The sequence below is a fragment of the Mus musculus genome, chromosome 19 (genome assembly GCF_000001635.26).
Source record: "Mus musculus strain C57BL/6J chromosome 19, GRCm38.p6 C57BL/6J".
Taxonomy (NCBI): Eukaryota; Metazoa; Chordata; class Mammalia; order Rodentia; family Muridae; genus Mus; species Mus musculus.
This window is the reverse complement of record NC_000085.6, coordinates 20567136-20585638: the sequence shown is the minus strand read 5'-3', so window position 1 is coordinate 20585638 and position 18503 is coordinate 20567136. Positions and strand designations below refer to the sequence as shown.

The 18503-nt window shown below is 40.8% G+C and overlaps 1 protein-coding gene across 4 annotated transcripts in view; it reads right to left on the bottom strand.

Annotated features, from left to right (window-relative positions):
• Positions 1-18503, bottom strand: part of Aldh1a1 (aldehyde dehydrogenase family 1, subfamily A1) — a 150881-nt gene that overhangs the window by 57825 nt on the left and 74553 nt on the right. The window lies entirely within an intron of this gene.

The window sequence follows — 18503 nt, the reverse complement described above, 5'->3', positions numbered from 1 at the left end:
TGATTCTTTAAATTTCTTTCTTTCTTTCTTTCTTTCTTTCTTTCTTTCTTTCTTTCTTTCTTTCTTTCTTCCTTCCTTCCTTCCTTCCTTCCTTCCTTCCTTCCTTCCTTTCTTTCTTTCTTTCTTTCTTTCTTTCTTTCTTTCTTTCTTTCTTTCTTTCTTTCTTTCTAAAGGAGTTTCTTTCCTGTTTTTGCAAAAATATTTATTTATCCATTTATTTATTTTATATGATTACATTGTAGCTGTCTTCAGACAGACCAGAAGAGGGCATTGGGTCCCATTACAGGTGGTTGTGAGTTACCATGTGGTTGCTGGAAATTGAACTCAAGACCGTTGGAAGAGCAGTCAGTGCTCTTAACGGCTGAGTCCTGGATTTACTATCCAGTCCCATCTCTTTAAATCTCAATCATAAAACCAATATACTTCCAACGACAACACCAGTGATATTTGTTTCTTAAGAACCAGTGTTTCCTGGTTAAATATGACCAATTATTTGTCAATCATTTCATTATGACTGCACTTCTGTCTCCTCAACTTTAGACCTTAAGAAGTTTTTTTTTTTTTTTTTTTTGCCTACTGAGCTCTACACAATATTTGGCCTCCAAATGCACAAAAGATGATTCTTGGCCAAAAGATAGAACTGCGGACTAGGCTCCTGAAAACCACACCTACATTAAAGATTCGACAGGGCCACCCACATGCTTAGAACTTCACTAATTGTAGAGAGTTGGAATGTTGCAGATCCAAAGATGAATTATCTTGCTCTGCCTTTGGTTTTTAAGTAGTCATTCACTCCCACCCCTGTATCTGCTCTAACATCCTCCCGGATATCAGATACAATCTTTCAGGATATATTTACTTAGAAAATCAGTAGCTTCCACCAGCCCAAAAGCTAAGAATGGCATAAGCAAGAATAACATCAAAGATTCACAGCAGAAATTTCTGTTTGGTGAATCCTACCTATGTGGTATCCCTACCAAGATATCTAAAAAGTACCTTAACTTATGACTTCAGTTCTGTAACTAGAAGTACAGGAAGGTCGGTCTTCTCATTGGAATTTGTTATTAGGGCAATCTGAATCTGTGTTCCTAGGCCAGGAGCAGGCAAATTTCACTCAATAGAAGTTTTTGTGTTCCACTGCAGGTGAGCGTTATGCGTCATGTAGACACAATTATTTGCTAATATCTAAATATTTGTGTTCAAATACAGGTGAGCTTTTTAATCTATCCCTTAGAACAAAAGACTCTTCACCAGCGAGGCTTCTTGAAAATCTTGCAGTTCCAGTTGCAGCGTAAATGCGTATTTATTTTATTGCAAAAGTAAAATACAATAGATATTTGTGAAAGCTATTAGCTTAAAAAAAAATCTCTATTTGCATTTGCTTACTTAAATTTGTTCCCACGTTTGAAATTTTTTTCAGACATAGCTAGATCTGTGACCACAGTTCCAATGGTCTTCCCGATTGTGGTTTTACACATTAGCAACGTGTTGAGTTCCTAAGCATGAAGTCACACCCAGTCTTGTAGCTGCACTTGCAAGCTTGTGGGCTACATATTTGTTTTATGTGTTTTATGCACCCCCTCACCCGTTACAGACATTTACCTGAAGAGCCCAGATTTCAGGTCTGTAAGCATCAGAAAAGTCCGAGGAGTCACTGAACTAGTGTAGAGCATCCGGATCACCGAGCAAATGAGGGACAACAGATTCTCATCTGCTAGGCCTGGTTTAAGCTCAGGTAGAAGGCTTCCTCTGAAGCACCTTGGGGCATTGGAACCCCTAGGCAGCTGTCAGACCACTGAAATAGCTCGTGGCCCATTTCCTCCTGGTACAGCCAGCTGCTGGGGGTGATGCCCTGGTAGCCACCTTCACACCAGCTGGAAATCTTCCCAATACAAAAGTGCTAAGTTCGAATCTCTGGGGTGGGGCACACTCACCTGCAGAGTAGCAGGTGTTCCTTGGGAATCTGGTTGAGAGCTACTGCAAGGCCACACTGCCAGGGACCTCTGTTCCTCATTCTAGTCTGCTTTCCCTTAACACCTCTCTTTTACTTAACACTGTCGTGTGCTTGACAATCCTTCTTCCCTCGGGCCTTTCTTTCTTATTGACTTTCCTCTTTCTGGTAACATTCAAACCAAACAAACTAGACTTCAGCATTGCTGAGTTCTTGTAATTCACCCCCCCCCCATAAAACTAGTTGTTGATTTAATGAAAAAAGAACTGGTTACTGTCAACCTACAGTGTTCTGTTTTCGATCTGGGTTTAAAGAACACATCAATGGACTGCTTTGGATCTGAGTTGTGTTTCTGCACTTACTGAATAGTTATGTGTAAATTATGGTTAATGTGTACTCAATATACAATTTGATCTATCGTGATTATTAATGTACTTTGTGCGCTGTGTTTGTCCTTGCTTAGTGGATTAGATTCCACTGCCTGAAATAAACACTTGAGGTGGAAATGGGAGGTGTTTTTCCCTCTGTCAGACAAGTTACAAAAGTGGTTCCTTCTAACTTGCTGTCCCAGTATTTCTGAGGTACATTTGCCTCTCAGTCACTTGATAAGCACTCTTCCTATCACATCAAGTAACACCGGATTCAAAATGGGGGTGGGGAAGGGGGAGGGGAGATAGAAGAGGGGGGAGAGACATGACAAGAAAGGAATATGTTTGCTTGGAGGCTTTCCTGAAACTTGGAATTAGTTGACAAGAACCCACTCACATGTGCACATCTAACTTCAAGGGAAAATTCAAACTGCCCACTTTCCTTAAGCTTCAGATTCATACATGTGGAATTATCAAGAATAGCAGAAAGAGTGGTTATTGGAGAGGTAGCCATCAAGTCCCACATGTACTGATCCTATTTCATGCCTATGTCCTATGCATTCTCTCTCTCTCTCTCTCTCTCTCTCTCTCTCTCTCTCTCTCTCTCTCTCCCTGCCCCCTGCCCCCTGCCTCTCTGCCTTTCTTTTTGTCCCTCTACCCCTCTTCCTTCCTCTCCTGCCTCTGTGTGCATGTGCACACATACACACACAAGTGTGTTGGTTCTCTAGCCAATGGGTGTGCATGCAGAAGCCAGAGAAGGATAGGAACTGTCATTCCCTGCATAATTTCCATCTTTTTGGGTCTGCTTTTGCTATTAGAAAATATGCTTTAATTTATTGTTCTAAACATTTAGCAAGCACATTAGAATGTTTGAATCTATCACTATTCCTTTCAAAGACTCTAAAGATTTTGAACCTTTCAGGTGGGTCCTTTTAAGCCCACTATGTATGGTAGAATCATCACTGTAAATTCTTGTTTCACTTTCAGTTGTACTTTTCAGAATATTACAAATTATATCATTATTTATTTTATTACCATTTACTTTACTTATTCATTAAGGATGTCACTCATGAATACTGTACTTAAACAATGTCCATTACTCTGTCACCTCTTTAAAACCTTTTATGTCCCTCCATTCCCTCTCAAATTCACGATTTCTTCTTATACATTATATATCTATACTGCTTGCATGTATATTTGTTTAGGGTTGACTACTTTGGATTAGATAACTCTCAGAGGGGCTTGGTGGTGGAGAACATAAATAGATTCTTCCTCTCTTGGCAGTCATTAAGAGCCTTAGCTCTTCATCTAGCAGATGGAAATTTTCCCACTCCCTTTGGCATGTTGACTGATGTCATTTTGCAGTTCTTGTTTAGGTCTCCCTATTGTTGAGATTTCACCGGCATAGCTTTGCTGTCATGTGCAGAAGCAAATGTCCCAGTCTTCCTGACCCCTACTCTACAATGTTGTCTGAGCTTTGGGTGTAGAGAATCCATTGTGAATGAACCAAATGGGGTTGTGTGCCCAATTGCTTGTTGTTTTTCTCTTTTTAGACTATTTTTAGATTTCTGTAAATGCACAGTTAAGCAGCTCTTGGTTTTTTATAAATAGGACTCTATTTGCTCAGGAATTAAGGCAAGCAACTAAAACTGGGGCACCCTAAAGCTTAAAGATGATGTAAAACAGGGGAAACAACCAACCAAGTGCAAAGGAAGTCTGCTAAGTGAGAGAGAATCTTTTCCAGCTCTACCATATGACAGGATTGATATTTTGATATCTACAGTATATAAAGAATTAAAAAACAGAACAAAAAAAATACACTAAAAACTTAAATCACCCAATTTAAAAATGGCTACAGATCTGAACAGAGCTCTCAAAAGAAAAAATAGAAATGGCTAAGAAATGACTCAAAGTGCTCATGCTTCTCAGCAATTATGAGAATGCAAATGAAACTACTAAAAATTCCATCTCCCCTAGGTCAACAAGGCAACCATCAACAGACCCTGGGAAGACTGTGGGGAAAGGGAGCCCCCATTCACTGTTGGTGAGATGCAAAATGGCGCAGCCCCTCTGGAACTCATTAGAGAACCCTTACTAACTGAAGTAAATCCACCGCATGGTCTACCTCACTTTGGCACATGCTGAAGTGGGCATTCTATTTCACACATGCTTGTTCAGCTGTGTGCGTTCATGCTTTATTCACACACAAGAGTTTGGAAATAAAAACAACTTAAACGTCCTTCAACTGATAAATAGAAACTATTATTTTTCCCCTCCAATTAAAGAGTCCTGTTACTTTACTTCATTTTCTGATCCCATTGTCCAGAAATTTCAGTAAAACAGTAAAGAGAATTGATCAAGGCTAAAATAATCATGTTGTTTCTGATCATAGATAACACCTTTAGTCTTTCACTGTTGCAATAGTGAGTGCTGGGTTTTTTAAAAAATTTATTTTTCTTATTCTTTTGTTTTTATTATCTTTAATCTGTTTTTTACAGCTCAGTCATTATCCCCCTCCTTTTTCTCTCTTGCAGTTTTTTATCCCATTCCTCCTCCCCTGTCTCCAAATAAATGTCCTCACACACCATCAAGCCTCCCCATTTCCTGGGGCCTCAAGTCTCTCAAGGGTTAGGTGCATCTTCTCTCATTGAGGCCATACCAGGCAGTCCCCTGTTGTATGTGTATCATTAGCCTTGGACCAGCTAGTGTATGCTGTCTGGTTGGTGGCTCAGTGTCTGAGAGATCTCTGGGGTCCAGGTTTGTTGAGACTGCTGGTTTTCCTATGGGGTCACCCTCCTCCTTAGCTTCTTCCAGCTATTCCCTAATTCGAACACAGGGCTCTCCGATTTTAGACCATCAGTTAGGAGTAAATGTATGCTTCTGTCTCAGTCAGCTGCTTGTTGGGCCTCTTGGAGGGCAGCCATGCTAGGTTCTGTAAGAGCATCATAGCATTAGTAACAGTGTCAGGCCTTGGAGCCTCCTCTTGAGATGGGTCCCAATTTGGGCCAGTCACTGGACCTGTTTTCCCTCAGTCTCTTCTCCATTTTTATCCCTGCAGTTCTTTTAGACTGGAACAATTCTGGATCAAAGTTTTTGACTGGGACATGGTAACCCCACCCTTCCACTTGATGCCCTGTCTTTCTACTGGAAGTTGATTCTACAAGTTACCCCTCCCCTCTGTTGGGCATTTCATCTAAGGTCCCTCCCTTTGAGTCTTGAGATTCTCTCACCTCCCTGATCTGGTACATTCTAGAGCCCCCTACCCCACCTCCCACATTCAGAGGTTATATCTTTCCATTCATTCTGTTGGCCCTTGGGGCTAAACTCCTGGTTTCTCCTGATCATCTCCCCCTTTTCCCCTGTTCCTCCCTGTCCTCTCTCTTCCCCAGTTCCCTCCCTTTCTCTGCCCTCTTATTTCACCTGAGAAGTAATTGTAAATGTGTCCAAGTGTTTATCTTTCATATAGTTAAGTTATAGTGAATTACACTAATCCAAAGTCCTAGTAATCTTCCACTTCTAGGAAAAATTACTCTTTGTCATAAAGTAATAGCTGTTATTGTACTTTAATGATTTTGTTTGATGAAATTTATTAAGGATTTCTACACATCATTTCAAAATGCCATGATTTTTCCATGCCAATGGCTTTTTCCAGGTGTGTTTTGCTTTCTCTTCCTTTCCTTTGAGCTTCCTTTGTTTTCTCCCTTTTCTGTTCCGACCATCTCCCATCTTTCTTGCTTCATGAGTAATGAATTCTAGCTTAGCAGCTACTTTGGAACTTTGTATGTAACCTTCCCAGTGCCATCCTTTGCTACCCTCCTGGCATCAGCTGCCAAACCAATACTTGGTCTTTTAAAGGAATTTTGTCTACTCTGGTTTGTTCTTCTTATGGGTTTTCTCTATTCTCTTTCTTATGTCTTTAAAACAAACAAACAAACAAACAAACAAACAAACAAAGTTAACTGAGATATCCCTAAAATTGGATTTCCCATTTTTTTTTCCGGTCTTGTTTCAAGGTCACAGCGCCTGTTGAATCTTTAATTTGTCCACTCCTGTAGAGAAACATTCTCAGCTACAATTTCTGCACAATGTCTCTGCTGCTTCTGGCATTTCTGTTTTGTCTTAGAATATGTCCCTGTGTTTTATTAGTCGTTCATCCTGTTCTCTCTATCTTTTGTTTGTTATTTTCTTCTTCCCTAACTAGTTTATCAATTCTACTTCCTAAAGTGTTCACATTTTTATATATAAAAAATTGAACACTGAAGTGTTTATGAGCTATCATTTTTAGTTTCCAAATGTTTCTATGTGTTTTCAACTCTCCAGAAATGGTCTCAAAGTTTGTCATTGTCTTTTTAACATTAGCATTTTAAGGGTTGTTTCTGATAATCTCAACCAGATGTGTTTGTATTTTCTATAGTTTACCCAAGGTTATGTTGATGTTTTCCTTTCCTCTTACTTTGCCAAAAAAAAAAAAAAAAGTATTAGGGATGGAGCTTAAAACTGTTTTTATGGAAGTAGGCAGAGACCTAAGATAGTGTGGTCTTCCTGTATTTGGTGCTGTCAAAGCTTTTGGTGTCTCCAGTCTTATCAAACAACTGTGAAACCTTATGTTTTGAAGTCAAAATAGGGGATACACCTTGGTGCTGCTATCCTATACTATCTGCATGTTCTAGGCTAAGTACAAGGAGGTTGAAAGCTTTACAGTGTGGCCTGACAGATGCTCAGCTATCAGAAAATGCCCCAAACTTGAAACTGTTCTTAACAGACCTATGCAGCTGCAGAATCTGGTCTGATTGTGTGTCACTATCTAATTTGCAATTTATAGATCTAAGAGATGTGTGTGTGTGTGTGTGTGTGTGTGTGTATGTGTGTGTGTGTGTGTGTGCCTGTGCTCGTGCGCACACACACGCACATGTATATGTGTTCTGCTTTTTCTAGTTGATTAGTTGTCCTTCAGTGAGGGAACCTGTCCAAACTATTGGTTCTCCCACTATCAGAATCAGAAATTAAGGCAACCTGTTCCTTTAGTCTGGAATTTTATCTAATAAAGGATTTGAGTAATATGATAATCTTTCATGTTGTTAGCTTGATTTTTTCTTAGTGATTTTCAAGTATTCCTTTTGTCTATGCTTTTCAGCTTTTTTTTTTTTTTTTTACTTTTACAATGCTGTGTCTAGAGTGTACTTTTCTTCTCTTCTGCATTTGTCTTGATACTTAAATCTAAGTTTCATGAGCTTTGCTAGTTTTGCAGATTTCCAGTTTTTCTTTTCATTAGTTGTGGGGCCTTTTCAATTGAAACTCTTTCCTTCTGTTGAAAACTCACTTAAAACCTCTTGTCAGCCTGCCTCTTTTCTGTCTCCCAATGAAGTTCCCAAGTCTCTAGTTAACTCATCTTCATCTAGTCTCATCATCCTGCTGCTTAGCTCATCCGTTGAATTTTTTATTACAATGTTTTTTCTACACATTTTTATAGACCTTCAGTTATTTATAATGTTATAGTTGCTACTGCTTTTAAATAAGATAAATAATGTGATTGTTTAACTAAAGGATCTGGGAGAACTATGGAATGTACTATATCTTTATGCATACATGGTAACGAAGAACGTCTAAAGTTCTCCTCTGGACCGACATTAATGAAAACTCTAAAGTGTCTGTTTAGACAGTGGAATTGGCAAAGCCCATGCAGGCTCATATGGAAGAGGATACGTTTCACAAGACAAAGCAATGACAACTTCTAAAGTCTGAATGCCTTTAAAAGGCTCATGTGTTTAAATAACACATCCAGAGATGTTTTAGGAAGCCGCACAGGACTATACAGATCCAGACAAACCTCCATGTGGGCAAAGAGATTGGAAAGGAGATTTTCAAGGTGTTCTTCACTTAGACTTTATCAGAACAAAATTTAAGATATGGATTGTAGCTGCTGCTGGCTGGCTGCACAGGAAGTAGGAGAATTTCACCCTTAGCTTCCTGGCCTCGCTTTCTTGGCATTTGGGCTTTACCACAGTGTTGTCTGGAGCACCAGGAACACTGACAAGGAAATTTGACTTTGTTTATCATATGTCAAGAAAGGAAGAGTCTTTTTCCACCAGTGTTGGCTGAAGCTGTGGCCACACCCCTATCCAATGGTTCAGAGAGTGTGTTTTCCTATTGCATTCTTCAGAGGGTGGAGGTCACGGAAAGCTGTGGATCTCAGACCTCCCTCCTCCCTAAGACTTCCAGGATCGCTTTGCTAGCTGCATAAACCTTGGTCCCTCCAGACTGACAACCCTGAAGGGAAGAAACAGCTTGAGTTTCCTCAAGATTTCAGATCCTTCTGTTCCCCCTTGGCTTCTGGAGGGCTCTCAACCTTTCTCATTGGGCCAATTGCATATTTATCACTCTTACGTTGCATTTTTAATTTTAAAATATTTGGTCTGAGTTGAATTTTCATGCAATCTAGCCTGCTATAATGAACGAAATGATTTTTTTTTAATTAGATGAGGAAAATCACAGTCATCGAAAGCCACTCAACTTGTGCAGGGAATCGCAATGCTTTGATGATTTTTTTTTTCCATTTTTCAGTCTTACATGTTTTAAGAAGCATTTTCTTACGAGTAGCAATTAATTCCTTGGAATCATTTTACTCTTCTCCATTATGAATTTTTTTAAAAGACTCATGTTTGGAAATGTGTTTCCTGATTACAACCCGTTTCCTCTCTCCCCTTTCCCTTTCATAGACTCTCTTGATTAACTTTATCTTAAAAGTTATTAGTTAATGCTATTTGCTTCCATAGAAGTTCTATGTCACTGTGCAGACTTTCAAATTAAGCTAAATCAAGATAAAAATCCAGGAGTGCTCAGACACCTCTGAATGTGTCTGAAGAAAATGAGTGCTACTCATCAGGAGCACGTTGGCAAGAAGGCTGAAGACCTTGGCCAATAAGCTCTGTGAGTGCAAAGGGAAGCATCAGGTAAAGCTGTGTCTGGCGAAGCCTTCGTTCTCAGACGCGAAGGTTCAATCGGATCACTGACATTCACTCTTTTTTTTTTTTTTTTTTTTTCCATTTTTTATTAGGTATTTAGCTCATTTACATTTCCAATGCTATACCAAAAGTCCCCCTTACCCACCCACCCCCACTCCCCTACCCACCCACTCCCCCCCTTTGGCCCTGGCGTTCCCCTGTACCGGGGCACACAAAGTCTGCGTGTCCAATGGGCCTCTCTTTCCAGTGATGGCCGACTAGGCCATCTTTTGATACATATGCAGCTAGAGTCAAGAGCTCAGGGGTACTGGTTAGTTCATAATGTTGTTCCACCTATAGGGTTGAAGATCCCTTTAGCTCCTTGGGTACTTTCTCTAGCTCCTCCATTGGGAGCCCTGTGATCCATCCATTAGCTGACTGTGAGCATCCACTTCTGTGTTTGCTAGGCCCCGGCATAGTCTCACAAGAGACAGCTACATCTGGGTCCTTTCAGTAAAATCTTGCTAGTGTATGCAATGGTGTCAGCATTTGGAAGCTGATTATGGGGTGGATCCCTGGATATGGCAGTCTCTACATGGTCCATCCTTTCATCTCAGCTCCATACTTTGTTTTTGTAACTCCTTCCATGGGTGTTTTGTTCCCACTTCTAAGGAGGGGCATAGTGTCCACACTTCAGTCTTCATTTTTCTTGAGTTTCATGTGTTTAGGAAATTGTATCTTATATCGTGGGTATCCTAGGTTTTGGGCTAGTATCCACTTATCAGTGAGTACATATTGTGTGAGTTCCTTTGTGATTGTGTTACCTCACTCAGGATGATGCTCTCCAGGTCCATCCATTTGGCTAGGAATTTCATAAATTCATTCTTTTTAATAGCTGAGTAGTACTCCATTGTGTAGATGTACCACATTTTCTGTATCCATTCCTCTGTTGAGGGGCATCTGGGTTCTTTCCAGTTTCTGGCTATTATAAATAAGGCTGCTATGAACATAGTGGAGCATGTGTCCTTCTTACCAGTTGGGGCTTCTTCTGGATATATGCCTAGGAGAGGTATTGCTGGATCCTCCGGTAGTACTATGTCCAATTTTCTGAGGAACCGCCAGACTGATTTCCAGAGTGGTTGTACAAGCCTGCAATCCCACCAACAATGGAGGAGTGTTCCTCTTTCTCCACATCCTCGCCAGCATCTGCTGTCAAGTCAATGGCCTTTCTCTACACAAAGAATAAACAGGCTGAGAAAGAAATTAGGGAAACAACACCCTTCTCAATAGCCACAAATAATATAAAATATCTCGGCGTGACTCTAACGAAGGAAGTGAAAGATCTGTATGATAAAAACTTCAAGTCCCTGAAGAAAGAAATTAAAGAAGATCTCAGAAGATGGAAAGATCTCCCATGCTCATGGATTGGCAGGACCAACATTGTAAAAATGGCTATCTTGCCAAAAGCAATCTACAGATTCAATGCAATCCCCATTAAAATTCCAACTCAATTCTTCAACGAATTAGAAGGAGCAATTTGCAAATTCATCTGGAATAACAAAAAACCGAGGATAGCAAAAACTCTTCTCAAGGATAAAAGAACCTCTGGTGGAATCACCATGCCTGACCTAAAGCTTTACTACAGAGCAATTGTGATAAAAACTGCATGGTACTGGTATAGAGACAGACAAGTGGACCAATGGAATAGAATTGAAGACCCAGAAATGAACCCACACACCTATGGTCACTTGATCTTCGACAAGGGAGCCAAAACCATCCAGTGGAAGAAAGACAGCATTTTCAACAATTGGTGCTGGCACAACTGGTTGTTATCATGTAGAAGAATGCGAATCGATCCATACTTATCTCCTTGTACTAAGGTCAAATCTAAGTGGATCAAGGAACTTCACATAAAACCAGAGACACTGAAACTTATAGAGGAGAAAGTGGGGAAAAGCCTTGAAGATATGGGCACAGGGGAAAAATTCCTGAACAGAACAGCAATGGCTTGTACTGTAAGATCGAGAATTGACAAATGGGACCTAATGAAACTCCAAAGTTTCTGCAAGGCAAAAGACACTGTCTATAAGACAAAAAGACCACCAACAGACTGGGAAAGGATCTTTACCTATCCTAAATCAGATAGGGGACTAATATCCAACATATATAAAGAACTCAAGAAGGTGGACCTCAGAAAATCAAATAACCCCCTTAAAAAATGGGGCTCAGAACTGAACAAAGAATTCTCACCTGAGGAATACCGAATGGCAGAGAAGCACCTGAAAAAATGTTCAACATCCTTAATCATCAGGGAAATGCAAATCAAAACAACCCTGAGATTCCACCTCACACCAGTGAGAATGGCTAAGATCAAAAATTCAGGTGACATTCACTCTTGACCTTTGCCTCTGACCCAGGCTCCTCCCCTTACACATTGTCTTCAGTCACACTGGTAGCAACAGTAAAATTAACTAGAGAAAAGTCTTTAATTAACTTTCACTTTTTCACATGGCACAGAGCAATTCAAGGAGTACTTCATTTATCTTTGTTACCCACATGATACAGGCGAATGAAAAGGGGAAGAGGGGTCGCCATCTTGGTCCGGGACCCGCCGAACTTAGGAAATTAGTCTGAACAGGTGAGAGGGTGCGCCAGAGAACCTGACAGCCTCTGGAACAGGCGGAAGCACAGAGGCGCTGAGGCAGCACCCTTTGTGGGCCGGGGACAGCCAGCCACCGTCTGGACCGGAGGACAGGTGCCCGCCCGGCTGGGGAGGCGGCCTAAGCCACAGCAGCAGCGGTCGCCATCTTGGTCCCGGGACCCGCCGAACTTAGGAAATTAGTCTGAACAGGTGAGAGGGTGCGCCAGAGAACCTGACAGCTTCTGGAACAGGCGGAAGCACAGAGGCGCTGAGGCAGCACCCTGTGTGGGCCGGGGACAGCCGGCCACCTTCCGGACCGGAGGACAGGTGCCCACCCGGCAGGGGAGGCTGCCTAAGCCACAGCAGCAGCGGTCGCCATCTTGGTCCCGGGACTCCAAGGAACTTAGGAATTTAGTCTGCTTAGGTGAGAGTCTGTACCACCTGGGAACTGCCAAAGCAACACAGTGTCTGAGAAAGGTCCTGTTTTGGGCCTTCTTCTTCGGCCAGGAGGAGGTCCAAATACAAGATATCTGCGCACCTTCCCTGTAAGAGAGCTTGCCAGCAGAGAGTGCTCTGAGCACTGAAACTCAGAGGAGAGAATCTGTCTCCCAGGTCTGCTGATAGACGGTAACAGAATCACCAGAAGAACAATCTCTAAACAGAGTCAACTATAACTACTAACTCCAGAGATTACCAGATGGCGAAAGGTAAACGGAGGAATCTTACTAACAGGAACCAAGACCACTCACCATCACCAGAACCCAGCACACCCACTTCGCCCAGTCCAGGGAACCCCAACACACCTGAGAACCTAGACCTAGATTTAAAAGCATATCTCATGATGATGGTAGAGGACATCAAGAAGGACTTTAATAAATCACTTAAAGAAATACAGGAGAACACTGCTAAAGAGTTACAAGTCCTTAAAGAAAAACAGGAAAACACAATCAAACAGGTAGAAGTCCTTACAGAAAAAGAGGAAAAAACATACAAACAGGTGATGGAAATGAACAAAACCATACTAGACCTAAAAAGGGAAGTAGACACAATAAAGAAAACTCAAAGAGAGGCAACACTAGAGATAGAAACCCTAGGAAAGAAATCTGGAACCATAGATTTGAGCATCAGCAACAGAATACAAGAGATGGAAGAGAGAATCTCAGGTGCAGAAGATTCCATAGAGAACATCGGCACAACAATCAAAGAAAATGGAAAATGCAAAAAGATCCTAACTCAAAATATCCAGGAAATCCAGGACACAATAAGAAGACCAAACGTACGGATAATAGGAGTGGATGAGAATGAAGATTTTCAACTCAAAGGTCCAGCAAACATCTTCAACAAAATTATTGAAGAAAACTTCCCAAATCTAAAGAATGAGATACATATGAACATACAAGAAGCCTACAGAACTCCAAATAGACTGGACCAGAAAAGAAATTCCTCCCGACACATAATAATCAGAACATCAAATGCACTAAATAAAGATAGAATACTAAAAGCAGTAAGGGAAAAAGGTCAAGTAACATATAAAGGCAAGCCTATCAGAATTACACCAGATTTTTCACCAGAGACTATGAAAGCCAGAAGAGCCTGGACAGATGTTATACAGACACTAAGAGAACACAAACTGCAGCCCAGGCTACTATACCCAGCCAAACTCTCAATTATCATAGAGGGAGAAACCAAAGTATTCCACGACAAAACCAAATTCACGCATTATCTCTCCACGAATCCAGCCCTTCAAAGGATAATAACAGAAAAAAACCAATACAAGAACGGGAACAACGCCCTAGAAAAAACAAGAAGGTAATCCCTCAACAAACCTAAAAGAAGACAGCCACAAGAACAGAATGCCACCTTTAACAACTAAAAAAACAGGAAGCAACAATTACTTTTCCTTAATATCTCTTAACATCAATGGTCTCAACTCGCCAATAAAAAGACATAGACTAACAAACTGGCTACACAAACAAGACCCAACATTTTGCTGCTTACAGGAAACTCATCTCAGAGAAAAAGATAGACACTACCTCAGAATGAAAGGCTGGAAAACAATTTTCCAAGCAAATGGTATGAAGAAACAAGCAGGAGTAGCCATCCTAATATCTGATAAGATTGACTTCCAACCCAAAGTCATCAAAAAAGACAAGGAGGGACACTTCATTCTCATCAAAGGTAAAATCCTCCAAGAGGAACTCTCAATTCTGAATATCTATGCTCCAAATACAAGAGCAGCCACATTCACTAAAGAAACTTTAGTAAAGCTCAAAGCACACATTGCGCCTCACACAATAATAGTGGGAGACTTCAACACACCACTTTCACCAATGGACAGATCATGGAAACAGAAACTAAACAGGGACACACTGAAACTAACAGAAGTGATGAAACAAATGGATCTGACAGATATCTACAGAACATTTTACCCTAAAACAAAAGGATATACCTTCTTCTCAGCACCTCATGGTACCTTCTCCAAAATTGACCACATAATAGGTCACAAATCAGGCCTCAACAGATTCAAAAATATTGAAATTGTCCCATGTATCCTATCAGATCACCATGCACTAAGGCTGATCTTCAATAACAAAATAAATAACAGAAAGCCAACATTCACATGGAAACTGAACAACACTCTTCTCAATGATACCTTGGTCAAGGAAGGAATAAAGAAAGAAATTAAAGACTTTTTAGAGTTTAATGAAAATGAAGCCACAACGTACCCAAACCTTTGGGACACAATGAAAGCATTTCTAAGAGGGAAACTCATAGCTATGAGTGCCTTCAAGAAAAAACGGGAGAGAGCACATACTAGCAGCTTGACAACACATCTAAAAGCTCTAGAAAAAAAGGAAGCAAATTCACCCAAGAGGAGTAGACGGCAGGAAATAATCAAACTCAGGGGTGAAATCAACCAAGTGGAAACAAGAAGAACTATTCAAAGAATTAACCAAACGAGGAGTTGGTTCTTTGAGAAAATCAACAAGATAGATAAACCCTTAGCTAGACTCACTAAAGGGCACAGGGACAAAATCCTAATTAACAAAATCAGAAATGAAAAGGGAGACATAACAACAGATCCTGAAGAAATCCAAAACACCATCAGATCCTTCTACAAAAGGCTATACTCAACAAAACTGGAAAACCTGGACGAAATGGACAAATTTCTGGACAGATACCAGGTACCAAAGTTGAATCAGGATCAAGTTGACCTTCTAAACAGTCCCATATCCCCTAAAGAAATAGAAGCAGTTATTAATAGTCTCCCAGCCAAAAAAAGCCCAGGACCAGATGGGTTTAGTGCAGAGTTCTATCAGACCTTCAAAGAAGATCTAACTCCAGTTCTGCACAAACTTTTTCACAAGATAGAAGTAGAAGGTATTCTACCCAACTCATTTTATGAAGCCACTATTACTCTGATACCTAAACCACAGAAAGATCCAACAAAGATAGAGAACTTCAGACCAATTTCTCTTATGAACATCGATGCAAAAATCCTTAATAAAATTCTCGCTAACCGAATCCAAGAACACATTAAAGCAATCATCCATCCTGACCAAGTAGGTTTTATTCCAGGGATGCAGGGATGGTTTAATATACGAAAATCCATCAATGTAATCCATTATATAAACAAACTCAAAGACAAAAACCACATGATCATCTCGTTAGATGCAGAAAAAGCATTTGACAAGATCCAACACCCATTCATGATAAAAGTTCTGGAAAGATCAGGAATTCAAGGCCAATACCTAAACATGATAAAAGCAATCTACAGCAAACCAGTAGCCAACATCAAAGTAAATGGAGAGAAGCTGGAAGCAATCCCACTAAAATCAGGGACTAGACAAGGCTGCCCACTTTCTCCCTACCTTTTCAACATAGTACTTGAAGTATTAGCCAGAGCAATTCGACAACAAAAGGAGATCAAGGGGATACAAATTGGAAAAGAGGAAGTCAAAATATCACTTTTTGCAGATGATATGATAGTATATATAAGTGACCCTAAAAATTCCAACAGAGAACTCCTAAACCTGATAAACAGCTTCGGTGAAGTAGCTGGATATAAAATTAACTCAAACAAGTCAATGGCCTTTCTCTACACAAAGAATAAACAGGCTGAGAAAGAAATTAGGGAAACAACACCCTTCTCAATAGCCACAAATAATATAAAATATCTCGGCGTGACTCTAACGAAGGAAGTGAAAGATCTGTATGATAAAAACTTCAAGTCCCTGAAGAAAGAAATTAAAGAAGATCTCAGAAGATGGAAAGATCTCCCATGCTCATGGATTGGCAGGACCAACATTGTAAAAATGGCTATCTTGCCAAAAGCAATCTACAGATTCAATGCAATCCCCATTAAAATTCCAACTCAATTCTTCAACGAATTAGAAGGAGCAATTTGCAAATTCATCTGGAATAACAAAAAACCGAGGATAGCAAAAACTCTTCTCAAGGATAAAAGAACCTCTGGTGGAATCACCATGCCTGACCTAAAGCTTTACTACAGAGCAATTGTGATAAAAACTGCATGGTACTGGTATAGAGACAGACAAGTGGACCAATGGAATAGAATTGAAGACCCAGAAATGAACCCACACACCTATGGTCACTTGATCTTCGACAAGGGAGCCAAAACCATCCAGTGGAAGAAAGACAGCATTTTCAACAATTGGTGCTGGCACAACTGGTTGTTATCATGTAGAAGAATGCGAATCGATCCATACTTATCTCCTTGTACTAAGGTCAAATCTAAGTGGATCAAGGAACTTCACATAAAACCAGAGACACTGAAACTTATAGAGGAGAAAGTGGGGAAAAGCCTTGAAGATATGGGCACAGGGGAAAAATTCCTGAACAGAACAGCAATGGCTTGTGCTGTAAGATCGAGAATTGACAAATGGGACCTAATGAAACTCCAAAGTTTCTGCAAGGCAAAAGACACTGTCTATAAGACAAAAAGACCACCAACAGACTGGGAAAGGATCTTTACCTATCCTAAATCAGATAGGGGACTAATATCCAACATATATAAAGAACTCAAGAAGGTGGACCTCAGAAAATCAAATAACCCCCTTAAAAAATGGGGCTCAGAACTGAACAAAGAATTCTCACCTGAGGAATACCGAATGGCAGAGAAGCACCTGAAAAAATGTTCAACATCCTTAATCATCAGGGAAATGCAAATCAAAACAACCCTGAGATTCCACCTCACACCAGTGAGAATGGCTAAGATCAAAAATTCAGGTGACAGCAGATGCTGGCGAGGATGTGGAGAAAGAGGAACACTCCTCCATTGTTGGTGGGAGTGCAGGCTTGTACAACCACTCTGGAAATCAGTCTGGCGGTTCCTCAGAAAATTGGACATAGTACTACCGGAGGATCCAGCAATACCTCTCCTGGGCATATATCCAGAAGAAGCCCCAACTGGTAAGAAGGACACATGCTCCACTATGTTCATAGCAGCCTTATTTATAATAGCCAGAAACTGGAAAGAACCCAGATGCCCCTCAACAGAGGAATGGATACAGAAAATGTGGTACATCTACACAATGGAGTACTACTCAGCTATTAAAAAGAATGAATTTATGAAATTCCTAGCCAAATGGATGGACCTGGAGAGCATCATCCTGAGTGAGGTAACACAATCACAAAGGAACTCACACAATATGTACTCACTGATAAGTGGATACTAGCCCAAAACCTAGGATACCCACGATATAAGATACAATTTCCTAAACACATGAAACTCAAGAAAAATGAAGACTGAAGTGTGGACACTATGCCCCTCCTTAGAAGTGGGAACAAAACACCCATGGAAGGAGTTACAGAAACAAAGTTTGGAGCTGAGATGAAAGGATGGACCATGTAGAGACTGCCATATCCAGGGATCCACCCCATAATCAGCATCCAAACGCTGACACCATTGCATATACTAGCAAGATCTTATCGAAAGGACCCAGATGTAGCTGTCTCTTGTGAGACTATGCCGGGGCCTAGCAAACACAGAAGTGGATGCTCACAGTCAGCTAATGGATGGATCACAGGGCTCCCAATGGAGGAGCTAGAGAAAGTACCCAAGGAGCTAAAGGGATCTTCAACCCTATAGGTGGAACAACATTATGAACTAACCAGTACCCCTGAGCTCTTGACTCTAGCTGCATATGTATCAAAAGATGGCCTAGTCGGCCATCACTGGAAAGAGAGGCCCATTGGACACGCAGACTTTGTGTGCCCCGGTACAGGGGAACGCCAGGGCCAAAGGGGGGGAGTGGGTGGGTAGGGGAGTGGGGGTGGGTGGGTAAGGGGGACTTTTGGTATAGCATTGGAAATGTAAATGAGCTAAATACCTAATTAAAAAATGGAAAAAAAAAAAAAAAAAAAAAAAAAAAAAAAGAAAGAAAAGGGGAAGAGGCAGACACATCACCTCACAGAGGCTTAGGGATATGAGCACACTCAAGAGTGCAGAGTCATAGCTGTAGCTGAAGCTCAAGGTCATTGTATACCATGCCTATCTGCAGAGATAGAGCACAGCAATGATACCTGATAAGGCTTTCAGGTCAATAAAAAAGCAGGAAGGCTGCAGACAGACACTGGCA